This window comes from Danio rerio, chromosome 18 (assembly GCF_049306965.1).
Source record: "Danio rerio strain Tuebingen ecotype United States chromosome 18, GRCz12tu, whole genome shotgun sequence".
Lineage (NCBI taxonomy): Eukaryota > Metazoa > Chordata > Actinopteri > Cypriniformes > Danionidae > Danio > Danio rerio.
In genome coordinates, this window is record NC_133193.1 from 50,302,027 (window position 1) to 50,319,110 (window position 17,084).

Here is a 17,084-nt window from a genome sequence, read left to right on the forward strand (position 1 = left end):
TGGCACTCATGTCAAAGGGGCAAACAAAACTGACATTTAGTCTACAATCCTTGCACGACCTACACTTTTTTCTGTTATCTCGCTCTTTTGGTAGTCTCCAATTTTAACTTGAGATTTTGGAAACCAGATCTAAATTTAAGTTCAGGTGTGGAATAGAACCTTGTGGGAGCAGGCGGAGGCAAGACTAAGAAATTAGTCTCATGCAGATCTCTACCCTGCTCTCAAACTTCAGCTGTTGAGAAGAAGTGGATATGATGGAGCAAAATGAAGCAAACATTAAGGCCCAATCCTAAATCTACCCCTTAGCCTTTACCCTTACCCCTACCCCTCATTTTCCGCATACCCGTGAAGGGGTAGTGGCGTCCCAATTCTCTTTAGCTTGAAGGCGTAGGGCTAAGGGCAAGGGGTATACACCCCTTCAAATGAAGATTTTTAGGACCACACTCGAAACCAAGGGGTAGGAAAAATTCCCCAGAATACACTAGCTCCAGCTACACTCGGAAGTAAGGAGATCCACTAATAAGTATTATTTGTTATTATAACTAATTTTTACAACAAACAAACACATGATTTAATATATTCATAACCGCGTTTGTGTTTTACCGTCATGCTTTTTAACAAAAAACGCTACAATAAAAACGGCTAAATTTCACAATCTATAATCTATAATAATAACTCCTGTACAGCAGTCCCACAACATTCTGAGAAGCGCTGCTTGGCGCCGCGACACGGCGCACATGACAGTTTAAAGTATCACACACCAGACGCGCACATGATTCGAATGATTTTTAACATGAAACTAATCAGATGGCAAACTTGATCGAACTCTAGAAAAGACGCAATATGCAAATGACCCCTAAAAGGCCGCCATCATTTGTGATCTCCAGCAGTTAATCTTCTTGCACAGACATAGTGGATTCACCTGATTTGTTGACAAATGGGTTGCGGCAGTTTGTGGGTCCTTCACTGGGACTTTTTCCCTTAGCAAATAAACTTTCCAAAGACGTCTATTTCTTACTCAGTTTGGTGCTTGTGGGTTAAATTTGGGCGCTCAAGTGATGAGATGCAACAGAGAAAAAACATCAAAATAAAATATTTTTCAAAATAAAAGACCGTTCAGACTTGGATAATAAATAAAACAAAAAAACTTAATGGTTTCTTGTGTGGCCCGGTACCAAATGATTCACGGAATGGTACCAGTCCGCGGCCCAGTGGTTGAGGACTACTGTTATAAAGGTGTGGGAAATGCAACAGATGTGATCCACAGAACAACGGAAATTAATGCAGTGCTTCTTGTCTGGTCCTGTTGAGTCTTGGCCTAACTTATATCGTAACTTCATCAGGCAATGAAGACCACTGATTTTAAAGAACACAGATCTTAAATGCTGTGATTTTATAATGGCATGACAGTTCACCGAAAGCACTTAAGCTGGCTTACTAAAAATGAAAAGTCCCTGTGCAAATCCAGGAAATAAGTAGAGAATAGGTCACTTTTTTTCCTCAGAAAACTTATTTCTAAAGGTGCTGTTGACTTAAAATGTTTAACCAATGTTGGTAATAACCAAAGAAATCCATAAATGCAAAGAAAACAAAACTTATTAGTTTACAAATTAAGTTATGTGTAATAAAATGAAATAAGTATGTATTAAACACATGAAGAAAGGGAGGTGTATAAAAGCAGTGAAAGCCCAGACAGCGGCTGAAATCTCTTAGAAGTTCTTCAGCAACCATAAATTCTTAATAGCTGCTCCAAAACACAGGCAAGAAAATTCTCAAATGACTTCAGAGAAAGAAAATAAAGCTGTAGAATGGGCCGGTCAAACATCTGCCTTGAAATGTTTCTTGTATTGTTTGGATTTTTACCAAAATTTGATTCAATTCTCATGTCAACAGCTCCTTTAGAGATATCATTCCCAGGAAAAATAGCATGACGTGTTCAATACTTAATTCCCCTGCTGTAAACCATTACTTTGTATTCTCCACGAGCAATTTACTCACAGTCCACCTTGAAGGATCTCCCCGTGTAACCTCAGGAGATGTCGCACTGTTGCAACAAAACTTTGGCTGGTGTCAGACTGGTTAATGCGATTCCGACTGGCACTTTACCTCGGACTGAGAGCGGGGAGGTGTGTGACATGTAAGGAAGCCTTTAAAAATACATTCACAAAGAGCTTTTAGCAGACCCTGCACCAAAGCGCTGTAGCATCAATCGCACACGGCGACAAGCTCTCTCTCTGCCACTATGACAAGTGCGCTGTTTCCGAGTGTCCCTATCTTTAATTTAAACAGTAGTTTGCATACAATCTTGTAAAACTCCAAATGCACTTTATGGTACAATCCAAGAGTCGCAAGATTTTGCCTCCTACAGTGTGTAAAAATGTAGTCTCTCAATCCTGTTCATGCCAAGAACAATAACTATAAATTTTAATACTCTAGTTCTATCAAAATGCATGTTCTAACTTCACAATTCCATCAGTAAACAACACATACACACAGAAATAATCACGCTCAGGGTGTTCACACGATTTTTTTCACAACTAAAAACCTTGAAAACAGCTTTTTTTGGTGGTTGAAAAAAAAAAAGAATTTACAAAAATTTGGACAATTATATATTTGTAGTCCCTGTGTAACCTAAAATGAGATTTCATGCAAATAAAATGATGAAATTAATAAAAATTATTATAAAATTTTGATGTCTGGCGCATTTGTTTTATCATAAGCATTAGCAAGTTCATTCATTCATTCATTTTCCTTTCGCTTACGCCCTTTATTAATCTCAGGTCGCCACCGCGGAATGAACCGTCAACTTGTCCAGCATATGTTTTACACAGTGGATGCCCTTCCAGCTGCAACCTATCTCTGGGAAACATCCATACACACTCATTCACACACATACAAAACAGACAACCCACTTCACTTGTACCACAGGTCTTTGGACTGTGGGGGAAACCGGAGCTCCCGGAGGAAACCCACGTGAACATAGGGAGAACATGCAAACTCCACACAGAAACGTTAATTGACCCAGCCGAGGCTCAAACCAGTGACATTCTTGCTGTTAGGTGACAGCACTACATACCGTCCCACCGCATCACCCACATTAACAATATTTCCTTCGCATTTTACACAAAAAATGTGTAATTCTCTTTCAATGAGAACCATTAGCTCTGTGAATGTTTGGTTTTTAGTCAGTTTGAAGAATTATAAAGTCTGGGTTGTTTCCAGGTAGTGCTTTAATGGTATCCCAGCAGGCACAGGACGTCAACATGATGTCAGATTGAAGTTGTACCCCAAGGTCGTGGAGATGTTGCATTTCGTTTGGAAATGCAAATCAGGTTGACGTCAGAATCCAACATCAGGCCGATGTCAATGTCCAACGTCCAACCTAAAATCAACCAAATATGAACGTCTAAAGATATTACAGCTTGACCTTGTGTAGACATTAGTACTATGACGTCTATCAGATGTTAAATTTCGTTTGCCATCCCTGATAAATATATTTCATTATTTGATGTCAATATGACGTTGGTGTAAGATGTCGGCTGGACATTGGATTTTGGTCTCTTTCCAACCTAAAATCAACTAAATATCAATGTCATTTGACGTTTTTATTAAATGTCAAAATAAGATTGTTCTTTGATGGTGGTTAGACATTTAATTTTGATCGCCTAATATCACAACCTGAATCTAATCTAATGTTAACATCTTATGATGTTGTGTGCCTGTTAAGATGTCTCAGTTTTGCTTGAGTCCATCTTTCAAAAAGTATATGTGCTATTCGCTAACGGATTTCTGGGTTTCTTCAGGTTCAGACACAACTTTTTGGACCAATGACAGGTTGTTTTTAAAGGATTACATAGTTCATCTCAAACAAAATGAAAGCCTTTTGCTTGTTTCAACCTTCATGAGTGTCTTTCTTGTTTGGACGCAAAAGAAGATATTTTGAAGAAAGCTAAAAACATGTAATAACTGACACAGAGTATCTGTTTTTCCTGCTATGGCTACAGGTTTTCAGCGTTCTTCAAAATATACTCGTATGTGTCCAAACAGAAGAACGAAACTCATGACTTGAGGGAAGCAAATGCTGAGAAAACATACACTGATGAAACATTGACAATATGACCAAGAATGTGCATTAGGAACACAAACATGTTCATTTTATTTGGACATTTTTGTGTGTGTTTGAGTCTTGTGTTGTTGTGTGGGAACCACCACAATATCCACCTAAGGGTCTTAACAGTTAATCCTGTTCTTAATGCTACCAAATGACATTCCCTTCAGAGACTCTCCCACATGGCCAAAACAAGCTTCCTCCAAAGCTTACAAAGGAAATATGACATTTACATTTGTGCGTGTTTGGCAGATGCTTTCTTACCAGTGTGGCTTACAAGAAAGCGGACGATTAAGATGACAACAACGAAAAACCTTTGTCTGAGCTTTAAATGGCATCTTTAAATGGATGTAATAATGCAAATTGGACACAAAAACAAATGTGAACACTTTCAATATAACCTGTTTGTTAATTCACAGTAAAATGATGACATCAAAATACAACTATTCATAATTATAAAGTTGATTAATTATGTTTAAGACTTGTGCTTTTCATTTGTCATTGACAACATTATTAGATTATTTGTTTTCACTGGTAAAATTGGAAATTTGTCCATTATCAGATTCCTTCTTGCATTAAATTCAACATCCTATATAGGCTTGGGTTGTTATACTGACACAGTAAACATTTATTTTCATGTACAACACTTTGTGTTTGCTATGAAAGAAAAAAAAAACATATCAAATGCTTGTCGTAATCATAACTCTAAAATGCGTTATGATCGTTTAAATCACAGGTGTCAAACTCAGTTCCAAAAGGGCCGCAGCTCTGCACAGTTTAGTTCCAACCCTAATTAAACACACCTGATCAACCTAATTGAGTCCTTCAGGCTTGTTTGAAACCTACAGGTAAGTGTGTTGGAGCAGGGTTGGAACTAAACTGTGCAGGACTTCGGCCCTCCAGGAATTGAGTTTGACAGCCCTGGTTTAAATGATGTGCGCTCAGGTTTCACTTTCACTTCCGAGTGCGGCTCATGGCTGCCGTCACTTTGAGAAAAAAACACACACATGCAAATCAAACCTCCCGCACGGCCCTTAAACGATCGCTCTGTGCAACAAGCTGAACGTTACAAACAAATTAATGAATCGCCCATTGTAAGCTTGTAGATTGCTAAAGCACTCCTTTCCCTCACACTTTCAATAATATCCATTTAAGCACAGCATCTTCATGACTCATGATGACTTTAGAATGTTTGTATTTGCTGCTGTGTTAGTGGGCGGGGCCACAGGTTTAAATTTTCCCGGGTTTATGTGCGCAACAATTGGGCGGGGCTTATGTTTCATAGCCGCGTCACGCCGAAACGGCTAAAGACTCGTTATGAAGATGATTCATTCTAACCACTATGAGTCGACTCTTTTTTTAGATGAATCAATAGTTTTAAAAACTGTCCACTTTCAGATTTAAGCCTTAGCTAGTTACTTCACTTCACTTAGAGCTGTGTTACACACTACATTAAAGGACATTTTCAAAAACCCACAACGGGGGCTCTTTAAGAATGTATTTTGTTACAACACTTCTGCAGTTTGTGTCTTATAGCAATGGTCCCCAACCACCGTGCCGCGGACCGGTACCGGTTCGTGGAACAATTGGTACCGGGCCACATGAAAAAATCATACATTATTGCTGTAGAAATATTCCTCCCACGACTTGGTTTCTTCCACTAACCCCCGCCATCTCACGTGAAATGGTCTATGCCAAAATCCATCACGGAGCGCGAAGAACGTAGTGGTTGTTGATAGTTTAAAGTTATAAAACAGGTATTATAGAGTCCAAATCAGCAGAGCATTTAAGGATCGTGCATATAACGTTGTGTGTGCGTGCATCGCTAAGTACCCGAAATCATTGCAATATGTATCTATATGAAGTTTTACATAATCATACTCATTAGGGCTGTAACATGCCAATGCATACATTTAATCCGGCAATATTATTGTTAATATGTTCGACAGTTGAGATGTTTGGCACAGATGTTATGTATTTGATGCATATAAACCTTGATTGAAACATAATCAGACCGCTATAGTGCGCATGCGCTAGTTGCATTGTGTTGTTTATGATTAACCTGGATGCACGAGCGCAGCCCCTTCCACCCCCCAACCAGTCCGTTGTAAAATTTACAACTGTTGACCGGTCTGCGGTGATAAAAAGGTTGGGAACCACTGTCTAATAGTGAAGGAGAAGCTCTGTTTGTATGTTCTGGAAATCATCAGTTCTCCCACTGAGGTTCATTAGTGCTGTGTCTGACATCCATTTGTAATGAGCACCTGTTCGGGTCACTCCTAATTTCTTTGTGTAGATGCTAAAGTTGCGATCGTTTGTGCGTTCGGCAGTGTGTGCATGCTCCCATCCATCCCGAAGGCCTCCGCATTCATTTATATTCATAATTTCCGCCATCTTAATTAGGTCTGATTTAGTATTTAGCCCAGAGGTGCTGTTGTTTGTGTTACGCCATTTTACCGCTTGTTAAATGTTAATGGAGTTTTTTTTTTTCTCCCGCTCATTATTATTCCTCTACATTTCATTTAAACCTAATTAATATCGCACTCTGAAGATCTCTGCATGAATGATATCTTCAGGTGTTGATGCTGCAGGATTTCTGCTGTTTGCTGACTTTCTCTGTTGTCAAATCATATGTATTCGCCCCTGAACAGCCATCTGGAGACCTGTGAGCCGTTTTGACAATTTGGAAATCAACAGCGTGATCGGCACATCCGCTAAATGCTGTAGCTGTTGGTTTGGAGAGCGTCCCATTTCTCACACATCCTTCAACGCCTCCCAGGCTGAAACTACTGTTATTTACCAGCACTTTCTGTTGCTCCAACCCCCACGGCCCACTAATGAGCAGACAGTGTAATTAGCCCTCGGTCTCTCTCTTTGGGTCCCATTAGCGCATGCTAATAGTGCAATAGCAGCTTATCCCATGCTATTAGACAGGAGAAGCAACTTTTGCCTACTTCTATAAATACTTCTACATAATGTGAGGCTCATTGGATACTCCTGGAATGTAGTGTTAGTTTGATATGCATACTCGGGTGCTTTAAGAACTTACATTTTTATTTATAAACATTCTTATGTGTCAAATAAAAAAAATAACTTAGCAGGAATAATGAAATGATGAAATGAAAAGGGATGATTTTATTCATTTATTTAGTTAAACTTTTGAGACTCACCTCAGCCATGGTATTGAGATGAGATGATTCTCTCCATAACACCACCAGTGTGCAGCATCTACTTGGATGATGCGACGGCAGCCAGAGGGCAACAGCCACAGTGCACTCAACACACACCAGCTATTGGTTAAGTGGACAGACAGTCGTACAGCCAAATTAGTGGACGGGTTGGATTGGGAGGCCATGATGGTTTAGTGCCAATAAAGGGATCTTGGCCAGGACACCTGGGTTACACCCCTACGGTTAAGGCATCAGTTGGTATAAGCAACGCATCAAGACTTCTTGCTAGGCTTTTCAACAGAGCTCTAGTTTGTTTTGTGAGTGTTACGTTATAGAACGTATTATTTGTTTGTTTATTTTATATATATAAATATTATATATATACAGATTTGTGTTTTGTTTATGCATTTGAAGTTGATGTTGTGTTGTGCGCTGTGGAGCATGCGCAGCTTTCTCTCTCTCTCCCCCTCCCTCTAGAGCTGCGCTTGATTGCGGTCCAGCCGTGTTGCGTGTGGGAGCGTATATAAGCTGGAGGAGAGGAACAATGGGGAGATCTTTCTGCTCGGTGCAGGTCGTAAATCTCCGTCGTCGTCGTCGTCGCCACTGTTGTTCCGAGCGTCTCCATTCTCCTGCCCCAAATTGTTGGTTGACTTGGTGTGAATTGATCGATTTCTGTTACTGATTACTACTGTTACTAATTTAATTATTTTCTAAAACGGCTCTCTGTTAAATCTGAACCTATTGGCTTTTCTGATTAAATATTTATATATATATTATTTTTGGTTAGAAACAGAAGCGGTAGGTTGGGAATCGCCATTTACTTTAAAACGTTTTCTCCTGGTTTGTGGCAGCAAGGGAGAAAGGGAAGTTTGCTGTAATTTTATTTGGGGTACTTTTATTTGAGCAGGTAAGTTAGAATTATTTCCCCGCAAGTTTATTATTTTGTTATTTTGGCCTGGATTCCCTTCCGAAGAGATGCTTCTATCTTTGTTGTCTAAGTAAATAATAAATATTGTTACTACTTGATCAGCGTTGTAATTATTGTGAGTTGGGACAGGAGAAGGGGGAAATCCTAAATTGAGTATTTGAGTTTATTTCTTTGTTTATTTACACTTGCTATTGTTCCCACCAACCCTAGACTGGTCGGGACGTAACAGTGAGTTACAATTTTTCCTGTAAATCTACACACGACTAAACCAGGAACCCAAACGCACACCCCCATACTTGCTTATGCAAGTCAGAGCTATCTCATTTCACAGATATGAGGCCTTAAGCATGTTACGCTCACCATAAAATGTATAAAAAATCTGTATGAATCCCACAGACCTTTGGTAAAGTTGTAATATCCAACAAGTGATTTATGAATTCCTCCTCTGATTTCCCCATCCTCCATACACTGAGGTCTAATTACTCTCAGCGGTCTCTCTTTTTTGCTTCTGTATGTGCCCCGTTCAAATTGATGTGCATAATTTATTTACCTCCCGACAGTTTTTGCATAAGAAACACAGAACCACTGCATAACCTAGCTGCATTCGCTGTCTGGATATGCTAATTCGCTGAACACTCCGTCGTGACTCGCTTTTGTTTGTCATCAAGAAGTTTGGCTGTGAATACGGGAACAGGCCGTGGCTTTGCTCTCTATTGCCATGTTTTAATATTCGTTTTATGGCCAGCCTAAAGAGCCTCAGCCAACTTCCAAGTGTGCCCTAATTTTACTTACAACAAAAACTCATAAATAGTTTATATCTCTTGTTTTACTTTGCATTTAATATGCCGTTTATACTTTGTCATAAATAAACAGTGGGGAAAATGTGTAAATGTGTTGGTCAAAATACTCTCACACAAAAAAACTCAACACAGGCTCATTCTGAAAACGCAGTCCTGTGGACGTTTCTGGAGTATGCGAATTTTGTAGCCGGAGGTATGTATGACTGCTTTTGTTTTTTTAAACGAATGCTACAGGCGGTATGACGTCGTTTCTTTTCGCGCTTGCCAGCTGACCACTTACCACTGAGTGGAGGGCTTTACCGCTGCAACCAGTCTGTCCATTTAGCTCATCGTGTACGTTGGCTGACTTGAGACGCCAGAGAGGAGTTGACCACGATGATGACCACAGGGTTCAAGTTTTGGGGAAGAGCGGTTCCAGGAATCAGGTGAGACAAAAACAAATTCAGTAAATAAAATAAACAAGTAAATATCAGGGTGACAATGAGGTAAAATCAGAAAACGAGGTAAAAATCTGACGAGGGCTTTTCTTTTTCTGGACGGCTTTTGTAAATCGTTGGTTGGGTTTAGGGAAGTAAGCGGGTGGGTGTGTCTGTTGATAAAATTAGTTGGGTTTAGGGAAGGAGGAGGGTGGGTCAGTCAATTGGTCGGCCGGCCAGTCAGTCAGTCAGACGGTCGGTCATCAGATTTGCGAAAACAAAAACTGCAAAAATACGTACCTCCCGGGATGTATTTCGCGGTCTCCAGAAACGTCCAAGGGACTACGTCTCACGTTTTTATTATTTGACATAATTTATTAACAATACTTGAGTATGTTTAATTATAAAACATTATGTTTTTGTCGACTTCAAAATTTTATGATCAATTCTCTCTCTTTGTCTAGCTTTAGGATCATTAGTGAAATTTACTAGCAATTTCAGGATGTTTTTTCAGTTCAGTATTATATTTTCAATAATTATGTACTATAAACTCCTAATTTTAGTTAAAAAAATAAATAAATAAATTTAAAAAATTAGGTTTATATTTTTCAATTTCTTTTAACCATTTGGTAAATTTCTTAGAAAATTGTGGACAAATATCATTTAAATATAAATTTTCAGCATATTGTTAGCTGTGTTAATAATGTGACCAAACAAGAGAGATTGCTGCTAATTTTATGTTTGCTGGAAGCTAAACAAGTTATTGTGCTCTTGAAAAAAAGAAGACAGTCCCAGAAATTTTTTGTTTGCTAAATAAACAAATTTGAAAAAACCTTTGTTCATTTCTATGACAATGTTTAAAAATCTGTTTTATTATTATTATTATTATTATTATTATTATTATTATTATTATTATTATTATTACTACTACTACTACTATTATTATTTATTACTATTACTATTGTTATTGTTATTATTATTTTTATTTTTATTATTTTTTGAAAATGTATTATTATTAATAATAAGTAGGCGAGGCAGTGGCGCAGTAGGTAGTGCTGTCGCCTCACAGCAAGAAGGTCGCTAGGTCGCTGGTTTGAACCTCGGCTCAGTTGTCATTTCTGTGAGAGGTTTGCATGTTCTCACTGCCTTCGCACAGTCCAAAGACATGTGGTCAAGGTGATTTGGGTAGGCTAAATTGTTCGTAGTGTATGAGTGTGTGTGTGAATGTGTGTGTGGATGTTTCCCAGAGATGGGTTGCTTGCTGGTTAAGTTGGAGGTTCATTCCGCTGTGGCGACCCCAGATTAATAAAGGGACTAAGCCAACAAGAAAATGAATGAATTATTATTATTATTATTATTATTATTATTATTATTATTATTGTTATTATTATTATTATTGTTATTATTGTTATTATTATTATTATATGTACTAATGACTTCAGATTATATTTTTCTATGTACTGTTTTTTGTGTATTCACACTCCATATGAATAATTTCTGGTAATAATGTTTCAGACTGCTAAATGAACCAGATACACCACAAGAAAATAAAACAATACCTTACAAGAAACTAAAAAGACTGTAAACCAATATAGAGGTCATTCATAAAGCACATAATTAAAAAGACATGTCATTAAAGTCCTGAATTAAGTATCTTCATTGTGTGCAATGAATGCATGTCAGAATGACAACGCTGGCATACTCATGCACTAAACAGTCTATAAGCATGCAAGAGATCAATACATGTTCCATCGTACTAGTTATGAACATAATCTCTGCTGGGTTAATGAACAGAACGAGTGTTTTCAGCACCCCGGGCACCATCCCACCTCTCACATTTAGGGACAGCGCCTCCCATAATCCAGAAATTAATATTTCACAGGGCCACAACGCCCATCAGACAAATGCGTGTGGACGTCCCGTCAATACGTGGCTGAAAGATTGATGAAATATGATGGCTGTGGGCAGGCCATGAACCTGTGTGAGGGGGCGTTGATACACAAGGCTATTTTGAGTGAGTTTTATATATTTTAGCTGCGAGCCAGAGTCGGGTAGGCAGGCGCACGTCATGCTTTCCTGGAAAATTATAGAGCCAACGGCTTCAATGCGACAGACTTGTCTTCTCAATAAGAAATTTACTGGATGCACAACTGTGATGATCTGATTTATCTGTAAATATCCACTCTGGCTTTTCATATACAGTCTGAATTATTAGCCCCACACTGTTTATTTTTTCCCCCAATTTTTGTTTAACGGAGAGAATATTTTTTTCAACACATGTCCAACTCATTTCTAATAACTGATTTATTTTATCTTTGCCATGAAGACAGTACATAATTTTTTTTTTTTTAAGATACCAGTATTCAGCTTAAAGTGACACTGAAGACTTAACTAGGTTAATTTAGCAAGTTAAGATAATTAGGCAAGTCATTGTACAGCAGTGGTTTCTTTTGTAGTCAATATATATATATATATATATATATATATATATATATATATATATATATATATATATATACACACATATATATATATATATATACACACACATATATATATATATATATATATATATATATATATATATATATATATATATATATATATATATATATACACATATATATATATATATATATATATATATATATATATATATATATATATATATATATATATATATATATATATACACACACACACACACACACACACACACATATATATATATATATATATATATATATATATATATATATATATATATATATATATATATATACACACACACACATATATATATATATATTTTGCTTAAGGGGGCTAATAATATTCACCTTCAAATGATTTTAAATAAATAAAGCAATAAAGCTGCTTTTATTCTAGCCGAAATAAAACAAAAAATATTTATAGAAGAAATCCAGAAGAACAAATACTATAGGAAATATTGTGAAAAATTACTTGCTCTGTTAAACACAACCCAGGCTCATTCTGATTACGTACCCTTGTATACATTTCTGGAGAGCGCCGAATACGTCCCAGGAGCTACTTTTTTGCAGTTGTTTTTATTTTGCTAATCTAAAATCCCACAGGTGGACAAATCTAAACTTGTTTTTATTAAAACAAACATAATTATGCATATAATAAATAATACTGCTATTAATAATAACATCACACAAATGCTTGTCATGAATAAACTGTAGAAAATAATAATTTTTGTAACATTTAAATCCTTTAATTGTTTTCATATGCAAACATAATTGTGTACTGCTGTACATCCTGTGTGTATTCAGCAATGTGTAAGCATTTGGACGTGCATAGCATACCTCACGTGCTCTGCTCTGGACTTTAGACCAGCTTTTAGATGGTCAATGGTGTTGTCTATGTTAGTTCCTCAAAATAGCAACGCACGAACAATGTGCCTTAACACACCTCCCTTTATAGACCAGCACACCCATGAGTCCACAAAGTGGTGCAAATGGATGTACTATTTAAACAGTGTGACGCAAAACGTGAAAATTAGTTGCGCTGGTCTAAAAATAACAACAAATTGTGCACATCTTGCACATTACAGTCGGGTATATGATAGGGCCCATCATGTGTTTTGGTGTTTCGTAACCCTTTAACTGTCATGGTAAAACAAATGAACGTTAATGCTTACCGTTTGCAAAATATCTTCTTCTGTGTTCAACAGAAGAAACTCACAGTGATCTGAAACAAGACAATAGAGACTACATGATGACTCCTTAAAAAAACACTAAGCTATTGAAGAGTCAATTGACTGATTAAAAAGATCTGTCTTAAAACAATGTTTGCTACACACATCGGACAATGCTACAGTGATTTACTTCACAACAAGTGATGAATCGCATCAGGAAAGCAGAAACAGCACGAGCGCTGGCATCCAATAGCTCATGATCTAGAGGACACTGAGTAAATAAGTAATGTGATGATTTAACTGCAAGCATCGCGAGCACTGATTGCCTCTTTACAAATGATTAACATGCCTCTTCGGCTAAAATTAGCATGCCAATGTGTACAATTAATTAACAATCTATTAGCTGAAATGTCATTACACACTCCATGTACTCTTTCCTGGTGCTGATGAAGCAATTTCTGAATTTATCCACATACATATCAAAGCAGATGGATGCAGACGTAATTAGCAAAGACAAACTCATTTCCGACTGTAAAAATGCCCATGCACAGTTGGAAAAATCTGACATTGCAATAGTTTGTATATTGCGATATGAATATAATTTTACCAGATGAATTGAGTAGCTCTGATTGAGAAGATGATCAAATCTTTTTCTATGGAGTGCGTTTGCATAAGTCATAATAATTAACAAGCATATGCACTCACCGGCCACTTTATTAGGTACACCTGTCCAACTGTTCGTTAACGCAAATTTTTAATCAGCCAATCACATGGCAGCGCATCAATGGATTTAGGCATGTTGACACGGTCAAGACGATCTGCTGCAGTTCAAACAGAGCATCAGAATGGGGAAGAAAGATGATTGAAGTGACTTGGTGGGCTGGTCTGAGTATTTCAGAAACTGCTGGGATTTTCACGCACAACCATCTCTAGAGTTTACAGAGTATAGTCTAACAATGAGAAAACATCCAGTAAGCGGCAGTACTGTGGGCACAAATGCCTTGTTGCTGGTGGTGTAATGACATGGGGGATATTTTCTTGGCACATTTTGGGCCCATTAGTACCAACTGATATTATTAAAAAATCGTGTCAGCCACAGCCTACCTGAGTATTGTTGCGGACCATGTCCATCCCTTTATGACCACAGTGTACTCATCTACAAATGGCTACTTCCAGCAGGATTACACAACATAAAGCTCTTATCATCCCAGACTGGTTTTTTAAACATGACAATGAGTTCACGGTACTCAAATGGCCTCCACAATCACCAGATATCAATCCAATAGAGCACCTTTGGAATAGGGTGAAACAGGAGATCATGAATGTGCAGCTGACGATTCTGCAGCAACAATGTGATGCTGTCATGTCAATAGGGACCAAAATCTCTGAGAGATATATTCATTACCTTTGTTGAATCTATGCCAAGAAAGATTAAGGCAGTTCTGAAGGCAAAAGAGGGGCCAACTCGGTACTAGTAGGGTGTACCTAATAAAGGGGCCAGTGAGTGTATAAATACAAAAAAGCAAATATAAAAGTTAAATAAACAGTAATTTATGGTTTTCTGGAGAGTCTAACAGTAAAAAGAATAATATTTTTATTTTTTAATCTCCAATAATAAATCTGATCCTGCAATGTGACTATTGCAGATAAACACTGCGATTTCGATGCTGTTTTGCCCTATAAAATATATTACAATCTTGTGTTAATTCTTTAAAATTGTGCTAGGTTTACTATTAATTAAATGGTAACTTGTTGAATAATAAGTATTTTTTAAAGAAGTATAACAAAAGATTGCATTATATTACATTTAAAGGTGCAGCATGTGGGATTGACACCTAGTGGTTGAAATAGGTACTGCTGTCCAAATTCAAAAAGCTTTTTTTTTTCCACCGGAATCTCATCCTTTGACTTGAAGCACATGCGGGTTGCCAGATTGACAACACCAACAGATCATAAGAATGCCTGAACATGGAGCCTTAAACTGTAAACTGATCAGCTAATGTTTACGTGTGTAAAATTTGAATTGTTTCCAAAATAAAAAACATCTTTTTTTCTACAAACAAAACATAGAAATAAACATATACAGCATATGAGTATTTCTACCAAAATGTCTAGTGCATTAAGACAGGAGAAATGTGTCCAACAGGTTTTTATCAAGCCCACTCAACTGCATGGAACACACATTGTGTGTATGCTTTACTAAAAAGATAGGTCTTTAATCTAGTTTTGAGCTGAGAGAGTGTGTAAACCTAGGACATTATCAGGAAGGCGATTCCAGAGTTTAAGAGCCATAAATGAGAAGGCTCAACCTTCTTTAGTAGACTTTGCTATTCTAGCCCTGAGTTTTGAGATCTTAAAGAGCGGGTTCGATTGTATGGAGACAGAAGGTTGGTTGAATAAGCAGGAGCTAGATTATTTAAAGCTTTATAGGTAAGAAGTAATTTGCATTACTGAAAGCAGGAAAGAGACTGAACTAGTAAGCAGTATCTTCATAATATTGTTTAATTAAAATACATGATCAATAAATAAATAGGTCTTGAGGATTTTTACAAGGGAAGGCATTATCTACACATAATATAAATTCCCAATTAGAAAAAATACTACAAACAATAAAACACATGAAAGTCATGAAAATACTTCTATCGAAAAAAAAAATTGCTTAAAGGGGCTAATAATTTTGTCCTTTAAAATAGTGTTTAAACAATTAATAACTGCTTTTATTCTAGCCAAAATAAAACAAATATGACTTTCTCTAGTAGAAAAAATATTGTAGGACATACTTAATAAAAATATATTTAATAAAAATGTCCTTGCTCTGTCAAACATCATTTGGGAAATATTTAAAAAAGAAAAAAAATTCAAAGGGGGGCTAATAATTCTGACTTTCTTTCTTTCTGGAGCATCAGTGAAGGTTTGAACAATATTAACTTATAACAATATTTTATAATCAAAAGGGAACTTAACAGGCAGCCAGTGTAAGGAGGATAGAATTGGGGTGACATGATCATATTTTCTAGACCTGGTAAAAACTCTGGCAGCTGCGTTTTGCACTAACTGAAGTTTATCTATAGAGGATACTGTGTTGCGGAGGTCACATGTTTTGTGTTCACATATATTAAGGCAGCCTTTGTGACTGAAATAAAATAGTTTTATTCTTTAGCTTTTTCTGTGTAAAGTGCTTTGAGATTCACCTTTAAAGACGCTATCAAATATAACATTTATTATTAGAATCATTATTATTAAATAAGCTGTGTTTTCTACCAAGGCAACCCCAGATGCTGAAATATAATTGGTTAAACTGTATAATTGGTCTGCAAACATATTATGGTTTAGAAGAGTCAAAACTGTGCATACAGCACCAATAAAAGTAACTTTCCAAACGACTGTGACCTCAGCGCTGGACTGCTGCACCTCTTTCTTTATCTCGACAGCAGAGAGGAAAAGGTGAAATAGCTGAATAAAAGAGGAAAACAGGACGGTCTCTGGAGATTCACTTCATATCTGAAGGTTAGCTCTGCCATTTTATGCCGATATAAGTCGGCTGCTTGATTCAATTATTCCATAAAGCCTCTGCCTGCAATTAATTTACATGCCAGGCATTGCCAACAAGATTGAGGATCCTTTGACCTTCTTTTACACTCTGTAAAACGCTCTATACAAATAGCTTTCTGCTATAATTACTTGGCTAAATGCAGGTTTCAATCTTCTGCTCATTTCATCACTCACTCCTGAGGCTCTAGATGCTCTTCTCTACCAAGACTCTGAAATCGAATTGATACCAACACCCATGCTTTGCTCATTAGTCAAATATTGTTTCTAATGGGATAGTTCACTCAAAACTAAAAATTTGTTCATTCTTTAAAATATCTTCATTTATGTTGAACAGAAAAAGAAAAAAAAACTTATATAGGTTTGGAACCACTTGAAGGTGAGTAAATAGTGACAGAATCTTCAAGTTCCTGGATTAACATGATGTGGAGTCAGGTAAGGATACAAATGAACTT

At 37.0% G+C, this 17,084-nt stretch overlaps 1 long non-coding RNA gene across 1 annotated transcript in view; it reads right to left on the bottom strand.

The window, feature by feature from the left end:
- Positions 1-2,401: 2,401 nt before the first annotated feature.
- Positions 2,402-17,084, bottom strand: part of LOC141378686 (uncharacterized) — a 28,473-nt gene continuing 13,790 nt past the window's right edge. The window contains exons 2-4 of the long non-coding RNA XR_012393887.1: positions 13,084-13,133; positions 7,279-7,398; positions 2,402-3,382 (exon numbers count right to left, since the gene is read on the bottom strand). This is a non-coding gene — a long non-coding RNA (uncharacterized lncRNA). The remainder of the gene's footprint in view (positions 3,383-7,278; positions 7,399-13,083; positions 13,134-17,084) is intronic.